Source organism: Apteryx rowi, unplaced genomic scaffold (genome assembly GCF_003343035.1).
Source record: "Apteryx rowi isolate R43461 unplaced genomic scaffold, aptRow1 scaffold_4, whole genome shotgun sequence".
NCBI lineage: Eukaryota > Metazoa > Chordata > Aves > Apterygiformes > Apterygidae > Apteryx > Apteryx rowi.
This window is the reverse complement of record NW_020450529.1, coordinates 5,939,726-5,955,938: the sequence shown is the minus strand read 5'-3', so window position 1 is coordinate 5,955,938 and position 16,213 is coordinate 5,939,726. Positions and strand designations below refer to the sequence as shown.

At 48.3% G+C, this 16,213-nt stretch overlaps 1 protein-coding gene across 16 annotated transcripts in view; it reads right to left on the bottom strand.

The window, feature by feature from the left end:
* FOXP1 (forkhead box P1) overlaps positions 1-16,213 on the bottom strand; it is a 381,192-nt gene that overhangs the window by 83,022 nt on the left and 281,957 nt on the right. The window contains exon 1 of one of the 16 annotated variants that reach the window (XM_026074880.1): positions 2,347-2,374. The exons of the other annotated variants lie outside the window; for them this stretch is intronic. The gene's annotated coding sequence lies outside the window, so the exon portion shown is untranslated. Of the gene's footprint in view, positions 1-2,346; positions 2,375-16,213 lie in introns of those variants that run through there. 16 annotated transcript variants of the gene reach the window in all.

Sequence of the window (16,213 nt, the reverse complement as noted above, 5' to 3'; positions counted from 1 at the left end):
CCGGCTGCCCGCTCCCACGCGGCGGCGGCGCTCGCGAAACCCCGCCGCTCCTCACATTTTCACGCAGCCGCCGCAGGCCGAATCAGCGCGGCCAGCGACTTTGCAGGCAAGTTATCCGGGGAGCAGCAAGCGCGTTAGGGCTGTTTGCAGCCAGAAACGCACTTTATTGGCGAGAGTCAATGAACGTGAGACAATGGCCCCATTAGTTATGCTGCTAAAGAACCTCACAAGAAGCAAAGACAAAGGACCCGATTTACTGACAACTTGGGAGCTGATGTTAAATGGGATGCGATACGGATTGCTTTTCCACCCTAAAGTGTTTTCGTGTCAGATAACAAATTTATTAATGGGATTTTTTTCAGGTCACAAAAATGCGACCCCACCCTCTTATGAATATTTAATAAGGGACTAAGGGCATCTTTTGCAAGACCCTAAATCTGCCAGAAACAGCCTACATGGATGCGAGCGCGCCTGCCTCTTAAAGGGGCAGCACGGACGGCGCAGGTCAGCGCGCAGGGGCATGGGAACGGCTGCTGCGAGCAGGGCTGCATGCGTGCAGAGCCAAGCAGATAAATACGCACGCTCTCCGACACACTGAGCATTTAATAACAATATAAATCGGTAATGCATGCGGCAAGCTAGGAGTAATTATTGCCTGCGCTTAAGAGAATCCCTCCTGTCCTGGACTTCAAAGTAATCCTCAGCAACTCAAATTGCTTGGGGAATATATTCCAGAATACACAGACTTAAACTTTTCAACAGTTTCTCCTGTGGACCACCTCCCCTTCCCCGGTGCATTTGCAAAGAGCATCACTGTGGCAACATCACCAACTGCTCACACGGAAAAGGAGCATCCCTGAGCAGCAGCTCAGTGCATTTTACATGCCCTTAATACAACTTTGCAGCTGAAAACGAGGAGGGGGGCCAGGCGACCCAGCAGCTCTCTACAGACCTGTCAAAAGATGCTCCACAGAGCCCAGTTTGGAAATTTCTGATCTTGCTTTCCCCAGCGCACACTTCCAGCACTAACATGACACAAAACCCCGATCGAGCCACATCTTCGATTCGTATTTTCTAATAGAGCCATCTCCAGGCACATGCAGCTCCACGACAGAGCGGTGCCCCCGTTCTGTCCCCATCACCGACCGGTCGCGTGCCTTCCCACAGAGCTCTCTCCCACCATGTCTGCGGAGAAATGGGACGATATGAAGCTCTCCACTTTGTTCAAGGCACTTCTTTCCAGGGCAGAGAAAAAGCCTAACGCGAGCATAAGGCTGTGGAAAGCAAAACCACAACGCTGCCTCTGGCACTGACAATTCTCCCTAGCCTTGGGGAAGTCACCTAGAAATTCTTCTTTTTTTTTTTAACATAGCTATGGATGCCCTTCTTCCCAGGAACTCAGTGTGGGAGATGCCTGGCCTGGCTCCGGAGCTGTCTGCGTGCCCACCTTTCCACAGGCAGTCAACGGCCTCCACAGCTCTGCCTCCGCGTCGCAAAACGGGGACGCTRCTACTCATTTCGGGATCTTCTGTAGACCAATATTTGCAAAACACTTTGAAAATGAAAGTTGCTGTCTAAGCACTGAATCCTGGCTACAGAGCCTGCAGGCAGTATTTTTACAGCATTTTATGCCCTTTCGTATAAAAGCTTCATACCTGCAAGCTCAGCCAACATCTGCTGTGGGCTGAGAACTTCAGTCTATTCCCTTAGTAACGGAGATGGTAGCACTTGTTAAGTAAGGTCACCATGAAATATAATGCCTTTCTAAGCCAGCAAAACATTTTAAAAGACCAAGAAGAACCATAAACTCCCACTTTAAATCCATTCAATTATGGGCAGTCATCACAGAAACAATCAGATCCGACAGGGATGTTCGAAACAGAACGCATAAAATAACAAATTAAAAATAACCGGGGATGAAAGTGGTGGGCTAGGTGGCTATTTGGCACTGCACACCAGTGAAATCCGATTCATATTAAGTGGCAGTCACAGGCAAAAAACAAACAAAATCTGAGTTAAAAGAAATCACTGGAAGGTAGYGTGGATACTGGGCTCTAAGATCTAAGTCAGAGAACTAGATTAGGTTTTATGACAGAGATGAACACAGTGGAAGAAATGGTTTCGTTATGCCCTTACTTTATAAACACACTTTATTAACAGACTTCCGCAGGTATCTGCTCACACAGAAGCCACGGACTTGCCAACAGAAAAGCCCCATTTGCCTCTGGGCAGTGGAGAGGGGGAAAAAAAGAAAAGAAAACACATGGTGCAACCTCTTATAATCAGAGTCAACCTGCCCTAATTCGGGGAATTTTATGCCTAGTCCCCGTACCRGGCAGTTCCTACCTAAGACAGCTATTCATCTGTCCTCGTCCTCAGGACCGTTCCCCTGGGCAGCCCGGGCCAAGCGGCTCCCGTTCCGCTCTCCAGAAACGGATGGCGGGTCAAATCCTGCGCTCGGCTACCGCCAGACAGATTTGGAGTAAACCAGTGGCCTTGGGCGAAGTTGCCGGCAGCCAGCGGTGCGACCCAGATGTGCTGCGCCGAGAGCGCCGAGACGCGGCAAACTCGGTGCTAGCGCCGCCTGCGAGCGCGAGAAACGCGGCGCTGGGAAGCCCTGCCAATTTAAAAGCAAGCTGCCTTTTCTTTTCTTTTCTTTTCTTTTTTCTTTTCTTTTCTTTTCTTTTTTTCTTTTTTTTTCAGTTCTGAGTTAAAAAGCCATCTCGGATACTATTCCCACTCCGGGATCCCCAGGCCCATTTTTCTGGGGTTAAATCACATTTTCCTGTTTTGAGAATGCTTCATTTTCCCTTGTTGCTGTTTGAAAGACCTACGAAAACAAATGGGGAAAACAACTGACTAAACAGGAAACAGTGAAACTTATTATCCGCAAAGTGCTGAGAAAAAGTACAAAGTAAACATTTTTTTTTTTGCTCATTTTTAATAGTCTTAGCTGACACCGCATAGTAAAATATTTTCAGGCAGAAAAGCAATTTTTAGGGTCTCTAAAAACAGACCACTGAAGCCATTAACATTTCAGTAATGTCTGTGTTCATGTTGTACTTCTTTTTTTGATGTGAAACTGTCTTTTTCCTTCTTGCCCCTGCAAATTCTGCAGGAGGAAGTCACTTCAAATCCCCTCAGTGCTGTGCAATGGTTTAAATTTCACTTCATGGCATGCTTTAAATTACCATTCACATCTTCATTTAATGCATCATTTTATAATGCCAGTGTTACTAGTTAATTTATATATACACAGCAGGATATGTCAACATTCAGGTGAGTTATGAATATGATTGTGCAGGAGTTATGGAAGACATTTCAGCAAAATTATGGTTCCCTCTAAACATAAAAATATTAATAATGAATCAAGCATCACAGGTAAACAACAGATTTTATATAATTGCACCCCCCCCAAGCTTCAAGATAAATAAATAAATAAAAACGGCAACAATTTTGCTCTGCATTCATATTTGACTGATCTTAATAAATTGCCATCTCCTTTCCTAATAAACTGTAATCTCTTGTTTCCGYCACAAAGTAAAATTTATTAGCACACTCTTCTACCAGCAGGTCTGCATCACTCACAGCACAGTGTGCAAATTGTTCCAAGTATGCACGGGCATTATTCATAAATTATTTTTCTGCCCCAAAGTACACAATATATTGAAAGGCAATCACCACTAACGGTTCTCTGCTACTTTCCTTAATTATGCAAGATAGCATTTATGTCACGTACGGTAGAGGAAATGCCGCAGTTTCCATTAAAACTCCATTCTTGCCATGGGTTGAAACACAGCGGTCACACAGAGCAAAACCACAAATGCCTGCTCAGGATAGGAAATACCAGTGGTGGTATCTGGTAGGAGATGGCAACACCTCTACTTTAAAAGAACAACCACTGTGTACCAAAATACTCTACTAGGCATGACAACAGCTATGGCTCCAAGAGCGAAAGTAGGTATTTTGTCATTACGTTAAAGTTGCCATGGTAAAAAAAAAAAAAAGAAGAAGAAGAAGAAGAAGAAGTCCAGAATGAAGCATCAACAAAACAAATGTCAATCAAATGATTTTTTTTGCCGGTAAGCATTAACTGCTGAACTCCTGACCACACCGAAGAGATCATCTCCTGCTTCCTGGCTAGATGCGTTATTTTAAGGGCGGGCAAGGTGAGCCCGAGCTGCCCCAGCGCCGCCGGCTCTGCCTTTGGAGGTGGGACACCACGCTCTGGGGCGGACGCAGGTACAGCCTGCCTGGAAATATAGTTTTATATATACTGCCCTCTCCTGGCAACTTTGCTTCTATAGCCAGGAGACTTGATGCTTCACCTCATCTGACAACCACCACAAAAAAGCACCCCTATAAAAAAAAATCAAACCTACCTACACAACAGCTTATCTACACATATACATACATTGCCACAGATGTAAGTTAAAATAACTCTGWTGAAATACGAGACCTTTTATGTAAAAATGCCTATTAGCCCATTATACTGCTTACTCAAACGCAGCCTGAGAGCGCCAAACTATATATTCTAGCCTGCCTGGGAGAATAACCCGTATTACTGTTGGGCATCCTGCCGCTTTTTACTCGCTCTCTTGGGAACGTGTGTCAGCGTATTCCCAATAAAACACCTTCTTAGCAGTAATGGGCCACTGTTCTCATTTCAATGGTCCCTAAGGTTTCACGATACAGTATATTTACTTGACTTGTAGTTCAAGTTTTCCTCCAACATTCAAAAGATGCATTTCTTGAAAAAAGGCAGCCGAAGAGGAGCTTTTGCTCATCTTCTCTTCCAAGAAGAAAACAGTTAATTTTGTAACCGCAACAGAGCAACACCCTGCATTACTCCCTACGGAGGTGCGGAGGCAGCAGCCGCCRTGGCGGGATGGGCACCGGAAAGCCACCGCGCTGCGGACGCGCCGGGGAAGAGCTTCCCGGCTGCTCTCCTGCCCAAGGGAACAGGTGTCACCATGCCCGAATCTCCATATCCAGGGCGTAAAACGCATTGCCAAAGAGAGGCAGGACCGCGTAATGTCCAAAGCTGGTGGACACCGTTGAAGGCAAGGGCAGCCTCTCCACGGCCACCACCCTGCGGCGCCCGCGGGGCCCTTCTCTGCCGCTCGCTGCCTCCCGATTTGGGGAGACTCGTCTTGGCTCAGCGCAGCCCAGACTGTCCCAGCCCGACATCTACGCACTGGCCTTTGGCCATGGCCACCGTTCTGGTGTTAGGCGTTCGGTTCCCAGCGGAAAAGAAACAGCCAGCCGCAGGCGCTAAGCCAGCATCCCACCCAGCTCCAGGACTTCGCYCTGGGCTTGGATCCCTTGGGGACATCCAACCAGTTTATATTTCTTTGCAACATGAAGGACGGCTCATTGAGCGTTTTGGGGCTTTTTGGGGGTGTACTCGCGCTCTGGCCTCCAGCGAGCCTATCCCCCTGCAAGGGCACGATCCATAGCTCCCCTCCAAACAGACGGGACCCGAACCCAGCGAAATAAAGGGTCCTCCCTCGCCCGGCCAAGCCCAAGGGGACCCCTCGCTGCAAGCAAGGCCATGGCCGTCTCCTACGCAAATCCCGCTACCGCACGCTGCAATCCCTTTCTCCCAGGGAGTTGCAAGAAAACCGGCATCGCCGGGCCCCCAGCTCCGAACATCCGCAGCCTCCCCGGGCCCGGCACAGGGCCGGGGCTGCCGGGAGCGAAACGGGTGCGCGAGCCCCGGCAAATAAAGGCATTTGTCTGGGGCCCCTTAAAGCAGATTTGCATTTACATAGCAAGAGAAAGCCCAAAGACTTGCCTGAAGACCCGGGGCAGAGCCGCCGCGCTGCAAAGCSTAAGAACTGAGTAACGCTGCAAAAAAAATCCATCTCCGTGAGCGCAACTGGGTTATTCACGCTCCGTGAGGAGACAACAATTTTCCGTCATTAAACGCAGCCCCTTCTGGGGTGGATCGTGGCAGCGACTTCGCCATACGGCCCTCTGAAGGAATTCAGGACACCTGAGGCACAAAATCCTTCACTCAAATGAAATTGCAGGGTGATTAAGCAGAGAGAATGTAACTCTCCAAACTGTAATTTGGCCGGCACAATGGATCTAACACCCCTATTCTTGGGAGAAAGAAAAAAATAAGTACTGTATTTGAAGTTCAAAATCTAATTAACTATTTGAGAAAAAGAATTCTGTTTGTAAAAGAAAATTCCTAACAATATAAGGAGAATTAGTGCCAAAGTTTTTGAAGAACCACATAAAACGGTATGAAAAAACGTATGATATTGCAATAATAGGAGTGACTGGATTTGCTCAAACGTTCCTTATACCTTATAACACAAGAATAAAATACAGTGCAAATCCTTCTATCTACATAAGTTCCCTGTACAGAAAAATCTCTCCTTTAATAGGTTTACACCTTTAACATGTATTAGTTGGGAAACGTCCTCGGGTATAATTACCCATCTTGGCTTGGCACATTAAGAGCAGTTCCCTTCATTTACTGATTTCTTTTACGGGTCGATTTACTATTTTACTACGCTGCACTTACTGGTCTGTGTCGCAGCAGCACCCGCTGCAAGGGAAGATTTAGCTGGTAAAAAGGAGACGGTCGGGGGCGGCCGAGCCCGTTTGCGACCGTGGGTCCCGAGGAGAAAACACGGCCAAGCAGGGCTGCTCGGGGGGTGCCGCCACCTCGCTTCCCGCGCCTCCCTGGAGGCCGGCGTCCCCGGGGCTGCATCCAGCTTGAACGGGTTTTCCAAGGGTTTCGGAGGGCTTTCTCGTATTATAGCCACTCGCTTAATGGCTTTTCAGCACTGCCATTATAAACCAGAACTTTTTAGGTGTTTATTACTGAGCTTTAAAAATTGGCTCTCTGCTGAAATTTGGCAAACAAGGTGTCAGCCTCGGAGAAAATTTTATTTTTTTGCCAATTTTGTGCTCTTAAAGAAGAAAAAAAAAGACCCCATTTTGGCCTACGTAAAAACACAGGTTTTGCTGCCTCTGTGACACTGGCGAAGTAGCAAGTCAATATTGTAATATTGCCAGTGGAGCTGCACTGATTTAATGCCCAGAATTACTTTGAAGGTGAAGAGTGCTATTGAACTGCTAATTATTAACTATTATTACTGATCCTGCCACACAACAAAGATGCAAACAGAAAACAAAGGGAACAGGGAGCGTCCCTGGAAGCAGGAGGCAGAAAAGGGATGAGGGTCCGGCGCCGGAAAGGAGCAGCCAGAAGCGCGCGCAGGGTGGAGCCCTCAACCCCATCTAGGAAGAACGAACGCGCTGATATGGAAATATTATTTTTCATTTTCTGGGACGGTACTTCAAATACAAATAAAACACAAACGATACCATGTAGCTTGCTCTATGCCAAAGCTAGCAAGGAGGTACAATCAAAATCAGCTCTAAACCAAGCTGAACTCAGGTCAGCGGGGACCTCATGTTGCTCAGCCGGAGCCAAGAGAAACTTTGCCAATTATTTCAACACGCACAAGAGTGAGCCTTAAAGGTGCTGCGGATGGAGACCTTCCCTTGGCTGCACAACGGATATAAAGTCCCCCACCACCATGCCCATGGGCAGAGCGAGCGTCTCCAGCAGTGCCCGTGATGCTCACGTCTGCCGGCAATTCACGGCTAACGTGCCCGGCATGGCTGGATTGCTTCTAAATACGTTCGTGTAGACGTACATCTAAGTAGAAATGGCTGAGAATTGCAAAGGGCCCAAAAGAATTAAGTACCCCCAAATCCCTGGGACCCTTTCAAGCCCCATCGACCCGGGGGCAGCAGCATCCACCGCACACGGACCCCAGCTCCTGCCCTAGGCTCAGCTGACCTGCCCAAACAGAGGGGTAAGCAAGCTATCTCCAGTATAAATCTCTTAAGCCACTAGGTCTCACCTTGTATTTAAGGTATTGAGAGTTTCATAAAGAAAAGTAATATGATGGCTATTTCTCCTTCACAGGGAAGGGTGAAGACACAGAAGCAAGCACTGCCAGGGAATATTTTCATGCGGAAAGTGCCAGTTCGACAGTGCAATATCCAAGCAGCCCAGATAGGTCGTCAGCGCTGCTTTCAAACACAATAAAAGAAAAAAAATCAATTTATCTTTCTGGAAACTTTAGGGTTGTCTAAGTGGCAGCTACTTAAACACAATTAACACGCAAACGATCGGAAAACTACAATCCGTTTAATAAGGCGGCATCGCAAACAATTTGCATCTCCTTAAGATATTAGGAGCAGCAGCCTCGCAACGGGCTGCGCCTCCCCGAAACACCCAGCAGAGCCCTCGGCCTCTGCAGGGTCCTCAGAGACCCCYGGCAGACGTGACCCCGGGGAGCACCCTGGCGCTGGGTGCTTGGCTGCCGGGCAAGGAAGGATGCCACGAGCCAAAGCCCTGATGGAAGTGGGTGTAAAAGGAGGAAGGAAGGAAGGAAAAGGGTGTACGTGTGTGTGTGTGTGCACGTGGGATGGGCGCTTCTTAATATACGCTGCCGAACAAAGAGTTTAAAGAAATTTCAAGCTATTTACTCAGCTATATGTATAATTAAAAGTTTATAGATTACACCGCTGCAAATCTTCTGAGATTGCTGCTGGGTTTGGACACACGTTAATTCCCAGGAGCCTCTGCGGAGCAATCGCTCTATGGAAGCGCGCGGCAGGGAAAAAATCAAAAAAGTAATAGTTTTAAAAGCTTCCAACTCATTTCCAGCAGTGATTTGCTGCGGGAACGTTTAACCTGGAGGACACGGAGGGACTGGTGAGATCAAGCGTCCAAGCGCGGACCGCTGCCCCGCGTGCCGCGGCTTCCTCCGGAAAGACGTGCTGGGATTCGGCGCGGAGGAGCCGCTCGAGCCACGCARGAACAGCCCGTACCTACAGCGAAAGACCCTGCGATTGCAGCACTTTCACTCCCAGACGTTGCCGCTTCTGGCCAGCGGCTCCAAAGTCTCATAAGCGCCCTGCGCAAACCTCGCTCTGCTGTGTCAAAACCGGCTTTAACACGAAATCTTCTATGGCAGCAGCCACGCGAGTCCGTCAGTTCAGTGCCTGCTGCCTGCAAAGTGGGGCGGGGGACGGTAACGGTGGTCCGGCTGGACGGGGGCTCCGAAACGCAGCGGGTGGAGCAGGGCAGAGAACGGGCTGCCTTCATCACACACATGTCCCACTGGTACACAGGGAGCGAGGAAAGCGTTTGCAAGCCAACGCGCAGGGGAAATTCGGGTAAGTTGAACGCAATTATCCATCCGGAGTTTGGCCAAGAGCGGGGACGGCTCGAAACCGCGAGGGAGGCTTCGGCAGCGCCCCGCTCCGCGGCTTTCTTGCCCTCTGCAGGACAGCAGCTCRGGGCCTGCGGCGAGGGCAGGGCCGCAGGCATTTCCAGCTTGCGGTGGCATCATCAGCCGCGGGGAAAAAATGGTGAGACAGAGGCAGCAAAAAGTACTAACGAGAGAAAAACCTGGAAGGAGCAAACCTGTTCTCCCGCCGCCAAGCAGCGCGCGTGCGCAACCTCCGGCGACGGGTGCAACGCGCCCCCGAAGCCGGGCCGCACCGCTTCCCGGATCCGGCAAATAAGGGCAGGCGTCCCCGCGCGCGTCGCCCCAGAGCTTCCTGCCGAGAGGTGCCAGCGACCGGCGGCACGGGCCCCGCGTGTTTCTGTCTGAGACTTGCGGTTTTGCAGCTTGTCAAAACAGGATACTATCTAAATTGAAAATGTTATGATTTAAACAAAGAAGAAATAGCTAGCGCCGCGCTAGCGACCAGGCAGCAGACTTCCCTCAGGTAGGCCGCTTTTTTTGTTTTTTTTATTTATTTATTTTGGGGGGGGGGGTGAAAGAACCTTCATCCGCGTTTGCCAGCGCGCTACCTTTGCACGCCTAAATCTGAAGACAAGTGTCGAAGCACAACAACGATCACTTTCTATGAATTACTGAACATGTGTAATTCATTTATCTGTAATATTGTGCTAAACTCAGCTCCAATTAAACAAACGAAAACACCTGCTTAGCACACATAGATCTTTCCATACCTCAGGGGAAGACACATCAGTGCTCCTCTGTAGCACAATCTGGCTCATAAACCTACGCTAACAATACAAAGCCGGATTTTTTTTTTTTTAATGCACACAGGCAAGAAGGGGGGGAAAAAAAACAAAAAACAGACGGTGAGATTTTAGGAGGGAGGATTTTTTTTTTCCTTTCCATTTTTCTGTTTAGAGCAAATGCAACTCTGCAGCGTTTCGGCCGCGCGTCAGGGGCTGCTCGGGCTCGTGGGAACGCCGGGGGTCCCCGGGACCACATCACCCGCGACGGCGGCTCCCGCCCAAACCGCGTGCACGTGAGCCCTCTGCAATGCTCCCAGCGCCGCCACCACGGCCCTGGCTTGCGAGGCACGCCGGGAAACTGAGCTTCCTCGTGTCTTCAAATAAAAGTAGTTCAGTGGCAAAGCACAGAAGCAAAAGAGCGGGCCTCCTCTAGGCGGTAAGCAAAATTAGCCAGAAATGAATAAACTGCCCCCGCTAATTATTTATACGATGCTGTCCAAGGAGTGCGGATGTTCAATGCTCTTTTTTATTTTTGCTTGTTTAAAGCAAAATCAAAGTTATAAACTGAAAGGCTTTTCTGTTTTTTTTAAGGCAGGGTGGTCCCTTCCACTCGCCCCTGCAGAATTAGCAACAAAACAACTTTGCAGCTGCCGTTGCTGGTCTGGAGCGTCCACCGCGGGCTCTCCCCGAAGAAACTGTTTTGTTTTCCTTCTCAGCACACACTGCCGAATGACGGACTCGGAAGGAGCACACTTTCCAAGCAACAAGTAAAAATAACAGCTACGGCACCTTGCAGAGCCATAAAAGCCATAAACTTCCCATTTCTTGTACCGTCAGTTGTGGATAATGTGATTTTAAAAGCTCCTAACTATGTTTCGAGTTACACTAACGCTCCTATCGCAAGAAGGGCTGCTCCCCGGCGCAGGTCTTGGGGCCACCTCGTCCCAACAGCAGCACTTGCTGCTGCCGCTAAGCGAGGGTGAAATCGGGGCGGTCACCTCTCCGCGCGGCAGCTTCCCCGCTCCTCCGCTCGGCGCGCCGCTCACCCCTTCCATTAACCGACTGCYGCAGCGTCGTGGACGGCTACGGAAGAGGGATGCAACTACTGCCCATGCGGCTTTTTTCCCTCCTAGCTTTAATTCTTCCGCAGGATATTCCTCCAAGCTCTTCCAACCTGCATCTGCGCAGCCTTTGAATAACCGCCACGCTGGACGTAAAATCCACGCGAGGCCTTTGGCTCCTGCCAGCTGCTGCTTTACTTGCTCTTGCTTCGCCTTGTTTTTACTTTGGGGACTTTTCTTTCCCCTCTCTTGTGTTATTCGGACTCCCTTTACAAACTCCTTATCACACAACACAAGGACAACACAAAAAGAACCACCGGCACGCAGGAAAGCGCTGCGTGCCCGTAAATGACAGCTCAGAGAAGGAATAAATGCTTCGGCTGGCTCTTATTTTTCCTGAAGTGCCTTATCCACATCCAGTGCCAACACACCCTAGCAGCGATGCAGGCTTTCGCAGAGAGCATTCATTCTGCCTTTGCTTTTAAATAACATTTTCTTCATTTGAGCATTGTTATGCGCTGCAGAATCAGGTGCGAGCATCACGCAAAAGGTATTCTGGTCCCCAGGTTGTGAATACAGCTGTGTAGGCAGAGGAATATTTGTTTTCCAAGTAATTTGTGCACATTCACAAAATTACAGCTGTCTGCCGTTTTCCTGAAATATCTGCCCTGCTGTTTACAAGCCGTAAAATATAATCCGTCTTTTGTAGGGCTCCAATTGGAAAATTACATATATATATGTATATATATATTTTTTTTACAGTCAGATTGGCTACTCTCCATTACATACTGGATATTAAGACTGCACAAAACCAGCATTAACTTTAAAAGACGCTTCCCTGAGAAAGGAAGGCATTGGTTATAACCCAGCTTCGGGGCGACGGGTCCCTGCCCGGGCCCGAACAGAAGTCGCATCAGACGGGGCCCGGGAGTCTCATCAATTCACAGCGTAACTAGTGATAGCGGGCACAGACCACCAGCAAGCAGGTCTTCACGCAGCCTCTTCCGGCAAGCGAACACAACGGGATTAGACCGACCGACCTCGCGCTGTGGCTACAAGTTTGCTGCGGGTGTTTAGCYGCACCCCACCTCCGCACGCCGCGGGCAGGACGAGTGAGCGGCTTTGCTTTCCCAAGCGTTCAGTGAGCAATTGCGTCTCACGTTGGTATGCAGCTGCCATACCTGCATGAAGGCAGGGTGGCCGCGAGCATCTGTGCGTGTCCTCACCTCATTTGGAAGCGCAAGGGCAATAATCGTATACCGCCTCATTCGTGCACCATTTTACCAGCAATGGGTCCGAAAGGAACGGCGCCCTGCTGCGACATCCCTGGGTCGGGACCACCCAGCCCCGGACAACTCCCTYCACCTCCCTTCTCAAGCCGCACATGGAAAACGGCAGCTCTTCCCRTCTCTCCATTTTATAAAAACTGCGTGTGAGCAGGTCCATCTCCCCTCTTTGCACAACACCTGCACCGCGGGATCGACGGCGCTCGAGGCCCGTGAGCGATACAGYGATACAAGCCATGAACAGCCGCTTGGCCCAAAGTTGCGATGAACAGCGAGGCGCACARAAAAACCCATCCTAATAACAAATCACAGCGGCTGCGATTGCTACCGTTATGCAAACTGGAACCAGCCGTGGTGACGCTGCTGGAGTCGCTCCGGGGTAAAACTGGTTTGAAAGAACAAGCAGACATAGGCAACTAAATGCACCCCAGTGGTATCTATCGACTCCGGTGGACTTCGGCGACGGCTGTAACCTCAGCCGGAGACAAACCCGGCCCGAGCGCCAGCGACAGAACCGGCAAGAAAGCGCYGAGACTGAACCATCGCAGGAGCCGCCCTGGAAACGCGCCGCCGGGTGTTCGGGCACGCGCCGCCCGGCAGCCCGCTGGCGGCGTCACCCTGGGCCGCCTCGAAGCCTCATCTCACAACTTCGGCAGCGAGACACGCCGAAGCCACGATGTAGATTTTTCCAATTAGTCTCCGTTTAAACATCTGCTGGTAGACTGCATTTAACATTAGTTATTTGAGCAAAGCGCAATTTGATTAGGCTGTCTGAAACTGAGCCAAAGTCTGCAAAATAACAGCTCAATTAAATTTTGTTTTGCTTTCATTTGTCTTATACTTTCCTGAGTGTGATACAGTTGCATATAATCAAGTAAACTAATTCCTTTCAAAATTAGAGATTTCAGTGCCTTTTCCATCTTCTCTCCAAGTTTATTTAATAATCTATTCCATCTTCTCTATGCTTCATCGAACCTCATCTTGACACAAAGTACATTTCTTTCTTGTGCCTTCAGTCTACTTTAATTTTCTAGGCTTTCAATGAATCGAGATTAGGTGCCATTAATGTTACACCTTAAGTAGATTAGTAATTTATAAAAGGCAGATTACATTTATCATGAATATAAAAACATTTCAGCAATGTAACTGTTTTTGCTTTGCGCATACCACACAAAATATTTTGCCAACCTGACTAGACAGTTGTAAAGCTGTCAAGCTCCAAAGCCRCATTCGAACAGCGTTTCCAATTGTTTCGCCTGCTTTAGTTTCTCCTTATTCTGTTATGTTGCACTTGTTGCCCTGAAACTTCAATATTAGCTCTAGAGATTTAAACACATGAGGCAAACAGCTGCTCTCGGCAGCTCAAACAAGCAAGATCAAAATGCCTTTCTCCCGCTCTCCCTGTTTTTTTTTTTTTTTTTTTAAACAAATTGCTATAACTCGAGCGTTTCTGGCCAAGTTGAGGGTTTTAGGGCAAGATTCGGCTGTGCGACCATCCCCGCAGACCCTTCGGCGCACCGGGAGCAGCTTCACCGCGGCGGCTACRGAAACGTCGCCCGGGGATCACGCGCGAGGTCCTGGGAGCTCAGCTGATGCGTCCATGTGCCTACGATTTAAACCTACACATTAAAGTATTTAAACGTTAACTTCTTCCACGCTTCTGTTGAGCCTGCGTTCTCCGGGAGGAAAGTTCCTTTTAACCCAAAAGAAATTTTGATACATAGTACTTCTTCTGTAGTGTTTTTTTTTTTTTTTAACATGTTTGTTGCAAACTGTGAACACAAAAGGACAAGCTGAAATAGGTATCTGGCAGGCTCTTCCCCATGCGTGCTGCTGAAAGCTAGAAGTACTACTGTAGTTGTTAAAATCTGTTACTTTGATGCAGGAAGCAGAGTGACTCCGATATGGCGAAACAACGTAACAGTCCGGTTCTGCCATTCTCTGCACCACGCAGCCATGTAAAATCCCCGTGCGACAGAATAGCCTTAAAAATTGAGGCTGGTAAAGTCCATGGAAGTTCAAAACGGGATACGTCCTATTTAAAATGTAGAGAGCTACTAAATATGACAACCATCTGATGTATGAAAATTATTCACAACCAAAAACAGACAGTCTGGAAATAGCTGGGATGACTTCATTTAGACAGAATTACCCAAATCTGTTTCTAATATACACAGTACACATAATAAATTTTTACAATATGACAAGGAAAACAAACTTAATAAAAGTTCCTGATCTTTTGTTACACAAGCAAGCTACGGCCACGATATGTTTATAATATTTTGCCCATGATATCAGAGCTCGGTAACAAAAGCTAAGCAACACGGGGAAAAAAAAAAAAAACCAGCTTCGAGCCTTCACCTCGCCGCCGCCGGGTCGCCCTGCCCGGTGGCTCCCGCGCTCCTGCCCACGGGCGCCGCTCCGCTGCGGGAGCCGCGCGCCTCCGCTACGAGAGCTTGGTGGGGTTTTTTCCCCCCCAAATACAGCAGGATGCAGCCGAACGGTAAGAGAGATTTTTTAGCCTGTTTCCTTCACTCCTGGTTATTTGACAAGTGCTTGAAAACCCTGTTATAAACAATATCTGCAGGAAAACAGATGATGCCTCGCGATCACAGAAGGTAATTTTTTTCAAGAAGCAAACTTTTTGAGCGTTTCCCAGATGCACCCCGTCAATCTTACTGTGTTTTCACTCTCTCAGCTGGTTTTTCCTGCCCGGGCGCGGGGCCAGGCGGCGCGGGCTGCCCCGCGTTGCCGCCGCTGCTCCGTGGCACTTGCACCGGCTGCTGTGATTCCCGGCTGCAGGAAATTTTCTAACCACTGGACGGGCTCCAGTGCTGCGCGCTAATAAGTTGCAGATTGGCGCGCTCCGGCGTGCGCGTGTGTTTGTGTGTGTCAAAACGGTGCCCCGCTTTGTAGGAGGGAGGAGGAGGGTGGGGGGGGGAAAACAGTAGTTCAGAAACGCTGCCTACTCGCATCGACAGAAAAGTGACCTCGGCACTTCATCAGAAATTCCTGCAGACTTACAAAATAAAGGAGTTTGCTTTTATCACACGCAGTAAGACTCATATGGAAAAATGGAAACACTACATCACTTGACCCCAAGTTGCCCCCTTTTCAACCACAGATGAATATTATGTAGAAAAACCGTAAATCAATTTGAGACGTATTAAGAGAGATCCTCTTTTTTTGCTGTATGGAAGGTAATACCTTTTAATCTCTAGATTTATTTTGCAGTGTGAAGTCAATGAGAAAGACTTAATTTCCGTAACCGAATTTTGCTCCTCTTAAGTCTGTTTAGCATCTCCGCATGGCGTTCACATAATTTCCTACACTTTGCTTGCATCAGGAAATAATGAGCAAGCCTCACTTACCCAAGACTGAGTCACAAATATTTGCCTACATTAACAGAGCATTAAAAGCCATTTTAAACAAGTTAAGGAAATTGTGTTAGCCTTTAAACTGTGATTCACTAGTATGAGAAATTAAGAAACTTTTCCTCTTTAAAGGCGAATCAGCTGTATAACCTCCTTGTAATGTCATTAGTTCCTAAAGCAGACTCTCGTCTTAGACATCCCTGCACGACAGATTTCTTTGCTTAATGAAATTACTTCTGAAATTTTCCTACACGCAGTGTTAGGTACTTTGAAATTTCAATCTTTTCACATCCTTGAACTCTCATCAACATTTTTTTCCAGACTGTGTCAATAAAATTGATTACTTGCAGTTCCGAATTCTGCTCCGCACATGGAAATAAAACAATTTGTTTTAAAGTATTTTCTGAAGAAAGCAGAACTTGGCAATCGTATCTACGAGATCAAAAAAAAAAAAAA